The sequence below is a fragment of the Mirounga leonina genome, unplaced genomic scaffold (genome assembly GCF_011800145.1).
Source record: "Mirounga leonina isolate KUSES-001 unplaced genomic scaffold, KU_Mleo_1.0 Mir_54, whole genome shotgun sequence".
Lineage (NCBI taxonomy): Eukaryota > Metazoa > Chordata > Mammalia > Carnivora > Phocidae > Mirounga > Mirounga leonina.
The window spans coordinates 1585680-1595402 of NW_023270812.1; the positions used below are offsets into that span (position 1 = coordinate 1585680).

General features: G+C 43.0%; 1 pseudogene; it reads right to left on the bottom strand.

Annotated features, from left to right (window-relative positions):
* Window positions 1–1313: 1313 nt before the first annotated feature.
* The window catches only part of LOC118001800, a 10460-nt pseudogene continuing 2050 nt past the window's right edge, over window positions 1314–9723 (bottom strand).

Here is a 9723-nt window from a genome sequence, read left to right on the forward strand (position 1 = left end):
GTACCCCTACATCCACATTTAAATAAATATTCTCCATTGAATGGAATTATAGGTGATTTTGATTTTCTAGTAAAGCCTTACTTTTATTGCCTGGACTTCGTACAATGACTATGTAATACATTTATTATTTGAAAATATTATAAAGTGATTTCAGTATTGAAATGAAAATTGGGTTGGGGTATCATATTACTGTAGAGTTCAAAAATTATTTTACTCTCAACTACCTATGTTAAGCAGATGGAGAAGTCACACCAAGTTCTAAAACTATTGTATATTTGACGTTAGAATGCATCACCAATTCAGATTAAATGAGGAAAACAAATTTAAATTAGTCTAAAGCTTGAATATTTTTAATTCATTTTTTCAAGATTTTATTTATTTAGAGAGAAGAGAGAGCATGAGTGGGGGGAGGGGCAGGGGGAGAGAGAGAATCTGAAGCAGACTCTGCACTGAGCACAGACCCCGACGTGCGGCTCAATCTCACGACCCTGAGATCATGACCTGAGCCGAAATCAAGAGTCAGATGCTTAACCAACTGAGCCATCCAGGCGCCCCTTGAATATATTTTTTAAAGATTTTATTTTTAAGTAATCTCTACATTCAATGTGAGGCTCAAACTCACAACCCCAAGATCAAGAGTCACATGCTCCACTGACTAAACCAGCCAGGTGCCCCTAAAGTTTGAATATTTTTAATGCTCTTTTATTCCTTCAAGTAAATGCAATAAATGGAACAACAAATGGTATCAGGGAAGGCCCTGTGTTCTATAATAAACAAATGTTAGTTGTTTTATGCTTCTGAATAGGAAGTTATTTTCCACTCCCATTTCAGCTCTTCAATCCTTGTATTTACTAGTTACTATTAAGTTCAGGTATCCTTGAGATTGTTGGACTGATAACTTTTGAAATGTCTGTGGTTTCAGTTTCCTAATGATATGTGTGTATGTTTGAGGGAGACTGGTGGCAGGTGGGGGGGGTCTGTGCCTGATGACTTTTGATTTTCTTTTTCGATGAATATATTTACTTTTAATTTTGTACCTATTCAAATGATTATTCTAAATTATTTAGGCTCCAATAATGTTTTTGTCTAAATGATTTGCCCATATGGATGCATTGAAATATTTTTAATTTGAAGGTTTTAAAAAAATCTAAATTATTCCCCACAAATGTCACATAAAAAAATCACCTAGTATATTACCTGAATATTTCCCTCATGGCCCCTGCTTCCTTCAGAAAACCTTTACAATAAATTTTATTCAAAAACAAATTCTGGAGGTGCCTGGCTGGCTCAGTTGGTAGAGCATGCGACTCTTTTTTGTTTTTTTTTTTTTAAGCACTAGGATTTATTGAATTGTGCCTTGCAAGGTACAGGCGCTGGGGCTTGCCCATGGTGCTCTTGATGTATAAAGCCTGGACGTTCTGCCAATTCTTGATCGAGGACACCAGGAAATTGACTGCTAAGTGGATGTTGTACACAAGCTCGTCATCTGTCATCTTCACATGGCCAACGGCCACTGCCAGACACAGCACCTTCTTCATCTGGAATTTGATGGTGGACTTCACTTCATCCACCTTGGCCACCATGTTCTCATTGTGGGTCAGCAAGGAAGGGAACTTGCCAGCCTTATGCAGGCCTGGGCCCAGGATTCATGGGATCGGCTTGATCAGAGATTCTGAAGCCAAGAAGGCATCACACTTCTTGGCCAGCTTCTTGACTCATTTCTTATTCTTGTTGAGTTTCTTCAGTGCCTCAGTGTCCATGTGGGGAATATCCACTGCCTTGGCCCTATCACAGGGCTGCTGATGCCCCAAAACACGTCCGAGAACTTGGGGCGGGGAGTGAACTCGAGCCTGGCGGTGCCCGAGAAGCGTTTGTCCTTCTGAGGGTCATGGTTCTTCAGGCTGATCTGCAGCTCCACCGTCTCCAAAAACGTCCGGTGCTCGCGCTGGTTCCCGGCAGGCTTCCTGCCCCGCCTCGTACAGGTGTCGCGGGAGACTTTGCTGCTCTTGGTTCTTCGCGCTGCAGTAACCGGAAAAGACGAGCATGTGACTCTTAATCTCGGGGTTGTGGGTTCAAGCCCTGCATTGGGTGTACAGATTACTTTAAAAATAAAATCTTTGGGGACCACTGGGTGGCTCGGTCGGTTAACGTCTGCCTTCGGCTCAGGTCATGATCCCAGGGTCCTGGGATTGAGTCTCAGCGGGGAGCCTGCTTCTCCCTCTGCCTGCCGCTCCCCCTGCTTGTGCTCTCTCTCTGACAAATAAATAAACAAAATCTTTAAAAAAATAAAAAAATCTTAAAAAAATAAAAATTAAATTCTGTATAGAACAAAAGATTGCCAGTGTAACAGAATGTGTAAGACTATTTCTCCAAATGGACTTTCAATGGAATGTAAACATCTCTTTTGCAAATGTTATAACTTTCTTCAGACCTTAGTTTTTTGTTTTTTGTTTTTTAGTTTTTCTCGTAAAAGGAAAGAAGGAAAGAAATGGAAAAAAGAATGGCACCTAATAAAGTCTAACCAACTATAAATGTTTCTTTGTAAATCTAGCATTTCCCATTCCAAATTTTTTTTTAAAGATTTTATTTATTTATTTATTTGAGAGAGAGAGAGAGAGAGAGAAACAGCATGAGAGGGGAGAGGGTCAGAGGGAGAAGCAGGCTCCCCGCTGAGCCGAAGGCAGTCGCTTAACCAACTGAGCCACCCAGGCGCCCTTCCCATTCCAAATTATTGGTAGTCCTGAGCTGGGAGAAGGAAGGAAGTAGCTCCTTTGTGGTGGTTTAGGTGTTCATGGAAGGCCTAACTACACTGGACTAGAACAGCCTGGCAGTGTCCTGCCCTGGAATGTGACCCATCTGCTGACTTGGGCAGAAGCTACAGAACCAAATTCAGCCTGGAAAATTAGGAGAGGTGCAGCAGTTTGGGCTTCACCCAGGCTCCAGAGAACATGGCTGGTGGCCACAGGCCTTCGCTAAAATGTGGACTAGCTAGAAATTTTAGAATTTAGATTTTTATAGTTCCTCTAGTATTTCCGGGAGGTGGTGGGTGTCAGGTGTCAGGGGCTGTTCAATGAGAAGGAAAGTCCTATTTGACAATCCAGACAGGCAGGCAGCATCAGATACAGTTGTCACTGGGTCCCAAGGCCACAGCAGTCAGCCAAGAGTTGAGAGACCAGACTCCAGTGCCAAGGGAGGGTGGAAGGATAGAACTGCTTTAGTGATGGGAGCAAAGTGGAGCCCCCAACTCAGAAGGATAGGACAATAGGCAGGATTCAGTGGCTCACACCCAATCCCAGGAAAACAAGACAAGCATGTGGTTAGCATGTGGTGGGAAACATGCAGACTGATCTCAGCTACAAGGCCCAGGATAGACCTGGAGGACAGCCACAAAGGAGAATTGCTTGTTCCATCTAAAGCATCTGGCCATAGCTCTTGAAATCTATCACCTCCACCCCACCCCACCCCAATTAGCTGATGATTGGTCCTTGAGCCAGCGGGAGCTACACCTGCTGGGGAAGATGAATGGAATTTTTTCAGCTTTCGTTTTATTCATTTTTGAACATACACTTTTGAATCAAAAATCAAAACTATATGGAAAGGTATACACAGGAAGTCTTGCTTCCACTGTCCTCTCCATTCTGCCCTCCTCCACTCCCTACAGAAAACCACCCCCTATAGATAAGTAGTTATCCTTTCAGTGTTTCTTTTCACAGATATAAACAACATATTCTTACTCCCCCCTGCCTGTTATACAAAAGAGAGCACATAACTATATACATCTTGGGTTTTTTGGTTTTTTTTTTTACTTGACAATATGTCTTGTAGATTTCTCTACACCAAAAGGTGGAAATCTTTGTCTTCTTTTATGGCTGCATGGTACTCTGCTGTGTGGAAGTACCGAGTTATTTTGAACAAAGGCCCTATTCCTGCTGAACTCTTGGGTTGTTTCTAATCGTTTGCTCTTACAAACAACGTCACAAGGCATGATCCTGGGTGGGTGGCATCTGTACTTTTACCAAGCATAGATGCTTAGAAGTACAGTGGCTGGTCAAAGGGTAAGTTCATGGATGATTTTGTTCATTATTATCAAATATTTCCAAAAGAACTTCCATTTTTTGCGAACCCTAGCAATATATGAGAATGCCTGTTCCTGCCCAGTCTCACCAGCAGAGCACATTGTCAGACTTTTAGATTGTTACCAAGCTGGTGGGAAGGTTGTAATTTTGACGACCAGTGAAGGGTGAATTGTACTTTTATAGAAGCCCCCACTAAGGAATGCTTCATTATTTGGAATGTTCCTTCATCCTTCCTTCTTTTTTTCCTTTAAACACCATAGGCCCAAATAGTTTGAGTTTAGTTGTATAGGCTTGGTTATGTATTCCAAAACCTGAAGCATTCTGGATATACTGAATTAAACTGGCTGGTGGAGGTAAGATGAAGAATTTAGAATCCTGGCTGACATCCTGGCTCCCGGGCACCCTCCAGCTTCTGCACACTGACCCGTGCTGGGTACCTCGCCCCCACAACAAGGGGCTGACCTCCTGGCCTTGACTGAACATCTCCCTGCCCACCCCCTGACCGTCAGCCACCCGCTAGCCGCCGCCTCACAAATACTGCCTATGACACGTAGCATGCCACGGAAAGAATTTTTAAAGACTTGCATGAAGTACGGCTAGCAGATTCAGAGCAAGAATAAGCACGAGCGCCCAGCCAGAGTGCCTCAAGTCTGTGGAGGAGTGGCTCAGGCTATTTTCAGTAAATTTGGTTTTCCGTAGTGTTGATATAGAAGGACACATCTTTTTCGTGTGTACTCAGATCATTAAAAACGGCTTTGAGTTAACCACTGGAGAAGCATGAAGTGTTCTTATGAATGCAGAGGACATTCTTGGTGCTCACAGCTAGAACGAATGACAACACAGTCCTGGGTGTGCCGGAGCTCTTGCCTTGCTGGAGAGAATGTTCCTGTTCCCTCCCAGGCGCCTGCTGCTCAACTTTTAGCTACTTTCACTGTGGAAGTTTCATATGGAGGCTGCCAGAAACCAAATGAACACATTTCTGAGAAAATGGAACATATATACGTATATTCAAAATTTTGTAAATTTAAAACTGTTCAAAACAAAGACATTAAATCGGATCCTGACAGAATAACACAATGCCAAGATTGCAGGCCACCTAAGAGTTAGTATCTTGCTCTTGAATGAAAAAAAAAAAAGAGAGAGAGAAGCTAAACCAAAGTATCTGGAAAATACACCTCAACTCAGAAGTGATTAGCCTAGTTTTAGATCAGTTGTGCTAATTTTGGGGGGGAATACAAAGAAATAGTGAATAACTATCTAATAATTTTAATAATCTCAAGCTCTTTGAAAGTGTAGTGAGAAAGATTTGGCAACAGTGTATTTTAGTTAGAGCATCTTAAAAAGAATTGTAAGTCTGTAGGGTGGCCACAAAGTCTTTTCTCATGCTAGTTTAGTTATATGGATGTTCCTCTCCACAAAAATCTTATTTCCTCCATGTCGTTCCAGAATGTTCCCCCACACTGATAGCTGAAAATCACTGAAGCACCCATGATCACTGGTGCTAAGTCTTTGAGTCTCATTACATGGAGTAGAGAACTTTTCTTTTATCACGTCTAAAGGCAAAATTCCCCATTTGTTAAGTAGGGATCCTGAGGAGGTCATGCTGAGGGCTGTTCTCTATCTCCAAGAGCAGAATGTTAATGCAGTGCCTGTTGCAGGAGGGAGGCTGTCTCACTCATTCCTCATTTCTGTACCAACCACCACGAAGTGCGTTCAGATGAACAGAGTGGCTGGTGCTTGCTTTGCAACAATATGGTTGGTTCTATCAGGTGATCTTCTGAAATCGTGGCCCATGTCCTGACATGTGAAGGATTCTGCTTGATTTCCTTGGAATAATGGATTGATTACTAAGGACACATTTTCATGCAGAGGGACTTTGTGGTTGTTCAGGAAGCATCAGAGGAGCTCTAATGGATCCATCTTCAGGGGACGGGGACGTTACCCTGTCATCACTCTGACTGGTTGCAGAGGTGATTCATTCATTTGACTAATGCTAATGGAGGACCAGGACCTATGTTGGGCCCTGGATATACAGAACTGTGGGGTGCCCTCCTGGAGCACTCAATCTAGAGGTGGAGACATGAACCTTCACACACATTTACAACATACTAAGGGCTGAAGGAGTGATGTCCACGAATTGGTTTCATAGCTCAAGAGGTGATTATTCCCCTATGTATGTGAAAACCGGGGCCAGGAAGGCTTTACAAAGGGAGTGACATTGAACTGAATTTTAAAAGACAGTAGCTTTTGACGAAGCAGTGGGAAAGAGCACAGAAAGTAGCAAATGCAAAGGCAGAAAGGAATGAGAAAGAGCCCGGTGGGGCCAGGGATGAGACATGGAGGGGGCCAGACTCTGGAGGAAGTGGCTGGATGTTCAAGGAATGGCTGCACAAAGGCACAGGGAGGGGAACCAGCAAACGTGGGTCAGGGCAGAGAGGACGCCATTGTGACCAGGCAGAGCTGTCTCTAGGGTCACCATGATGAACTGGCTGGCCACAGGAAGTGGGTGCTGACGAGGAACAGGAGCACCCTCAGGGGTCGGGGGCTGGTGGCTAGGAGGAGGGGAACTTGGTGAAGGAGAAAGAACATGGAGAAGCTTCGGGCTAGAATGGTCTTAGGGAAGTCAGAGGAAGAGGAAGCTAATTTTGAGATTTGAAGAGCCATCAGAGTAGCCATTCACTGGTTCGCTTGCCTCCTTTTGTAGAGAAGGAAGTTGGAGTCTCTGCCCAAATGTGCTGCTTTGGGGTCAAAGACTCTGCCGTCTTGTGTCCGTGAACCTCCCATCCCAGCCACACCCCTGAGGCTTTTTCGTTCCTGCTTGGTAATTAGAAGAGCTTAGCTAATCTAAATAGACCTCTCACCCTGGCACCAATAAATGGGTGTAGAATGACAATCACAGGCTTCAGATTTCAGTATGTATTTCCAAAAGACTGAAGCAGAGGAAAGCCAAGAAAAAACTCATGGGATTTCCTAGAAGAAAAAAGGTCATTAGAAATCTTGGTGACCTTTTCCAGTGGCCAGGTGACGTTAAAAAACAGAATGTGGCAGGAATTATGAAATAAAATGGAGGCAGGCAGATCAACTGTCCAGCGAGTTTATCCATGGAAGGTCAGCAAGGAAGGTCATTCTAAAGTTTTAACTTTGAACCTAAAATTTTTCTGACTTCCGTGAATTATCTCACGTGAGTTAAGATGGTCTAGCCTAGTTAAGGATCAATGTGTCAAAGGATAAATTACAATTTGCAACATTGTTTTTTTCTAGACCGAACAAGGTTTCTAGTAACAGTATGTCTGGCTGTCTCTAGAAGTGTCCCTATTGTTCTCCTGCCTCTTTTTCTTCCACCCCAGTTTCTTTCTTCTTTGTCCCCTTCTTGACTGCAACCACCCTGGATGAGGCACATTCTCAACCCGGTGCACCCCCCATTCCCTGTCATTGCAACCAAAGGGTCCCACAGAGCCCCACAGGCAGGGTGGGGGTTCTGGAGGCCAGCTGCACCCTTCATGTCTCCCCTCCCTCCAGCCTTAGTACCAGCATTCTTTGGTAGTGGAGAGCTTCTCTGTGCTTCATTATCACCTCCAAAGTAAAAATGCTTCTCACCACCACTGTCTTATCTAGCCACAGGATCATGGAATGACTGGGCTGGAAAAGCACCCCCAGCCTGCATACCCCTCCCTCTTCCTCACCTAGTCCCTGCCTAGTTTCATCTACCAAGGATCAAATGTAACAGGGCTAGCGATGACAAATCCTGGGATTCCAGCCTGTAGGAAATGGGTTGAGGACCCAGAAGCCTGAACTGTCAGGATGGAGAGAAAACCCTTTCAATGTGTAGGTGTGTTTTCCTTTCCATATGTTTAGCTTGTGAATAGGTGGGGCTGTGTATGAGGGGGTACTCTGCAGTGAACAGTTATTCCCCAACCTCGCAGGCTTCCCATTCACAGCACTTGGTCCTGCATCAGCTCATCCTCTCTCTTGTCCTGTTCGCCTTTCTCCCCTCCCCTTCTTCTGCATCAAAGCAGGCCTTCAGGAATGGATCCAAAATATATTCATAATATGGTGTGAATGACCGATAAAAGCTTCAGGTATTACGCAGTAGAAGCATATTTGTATTTTGATAGGGTTTAGAACCTTTAAAGAAAGGAATAAATCCATAAATATTTAATGGAGAAATGTTCAGTAGCAGAAGAAATGTTTGGGATTGAGTGGAGTATACCTGGTTTTTCCTAAAATCACATGACAGATACCTATTCTATTTAGAAATTAAACACACACACACACACACATACACTCTACTTACCTCTTTAATTCCAGGCAATATGTCAAATACTTTACATATATATATATACACTCTCATTTAACTCTTACCCAACCCCCACTCCCAAAAATAAAAACATGTAAGGTAGATATTTAGTGTTTCATGTATATTCTGCTAACCAAAAAGTTAATTGCCAAAACTTGCACAGCCCATAAATGTGGAACTGGGATGTGAGTCCAGCTTCTTTCTCCAGATTAGGAAGCTGCCAGAGGTAACACTCTTTTCATGTGGTGGGAAGCAGTTTTCCTGCTTGCCTCCTGGGTTGCTTAGTTAAGGAACACATAGAGCTTTAAAAATCTTTTAAGTCATCTTAAAAAGTCCTCTTAATTGTCTTTGTTTTTCTCTGAACTTCCCAGTTTGTGTATGTCATCCTTGTAATGATGTGCCCCAAATGAAGCAAAGTGGCCTGCTCTATTTTCATTTTTCAGCCTATGCAGGATATAAAAAATAAACAGCATATGGTGCAAAGTTAATGAGATTAAAAAAATAAGTTCACTTAAAATAATCCATGGGCTTTTCTACATGTGTTTTTGGTCTGGCTTCAAAAACCACAGGCGTTTTACTATGCTTTAAAAAAGGGTGAATATTTGCATTGTTTCTGTTGAGGTCAGTGGGAAACCAATCTTACGGAATCGGCGCTAATAATCATGTTGTTTATAAACAAGTGCCACGCTAAACTGGTACAGACTGAGACTTACTGTGATGGGCTCAAGCGTTAAACATATTCAAGGCAACTCTCTCCAGTTACAAACCTCATGCTCATGTGATACCCCTTTAGCCTGCAAGGATAATGAAGTCTTACCTAGAGAGGAAGTTGGGAAATCAGTTTCTCAGAGTGGTAGCCCTCTGAATATAGCCTACAATTTATATTACTATAATAGGTCGACCTGACCTTTTAAGAAAAATTTCCTACACCTTTGAAGCAAATTAGAAGAAAAGAAGAAAGAAGAAGAAGAAGAAGAAGAAGAAGAAGAAGAAGAAGAAGAAGAAGAAGAGGAAGAGGAAGAGGAAGAGGAAGAGGAAGAAGAAGGAGAAGAAGGAGAAGGGGAAGGAGAAGAAGTAGTAGTAAAGAGTCCTTTCTTTATTTTAAAATGACTAGCTAGGGGCGCCTGGGTGGCTCAGTTGGTTAAGCAACTGCCTTTGGCTCAGGTCATGATCCTGGAGTCCCGGGATGGAGTCCCGCATCAGACTCCCTGCTCAGCGGGGAGTCTGCTTCTCTGTCTGATCCTCCCCCTCTCATGCTCTCTGTCTCCCATTCTCTCTCTCAGATAAATAAATAAAAAATCTTTAAATAAATAAATAAATAAATAAATAAATAAATAAATAAATAAATAA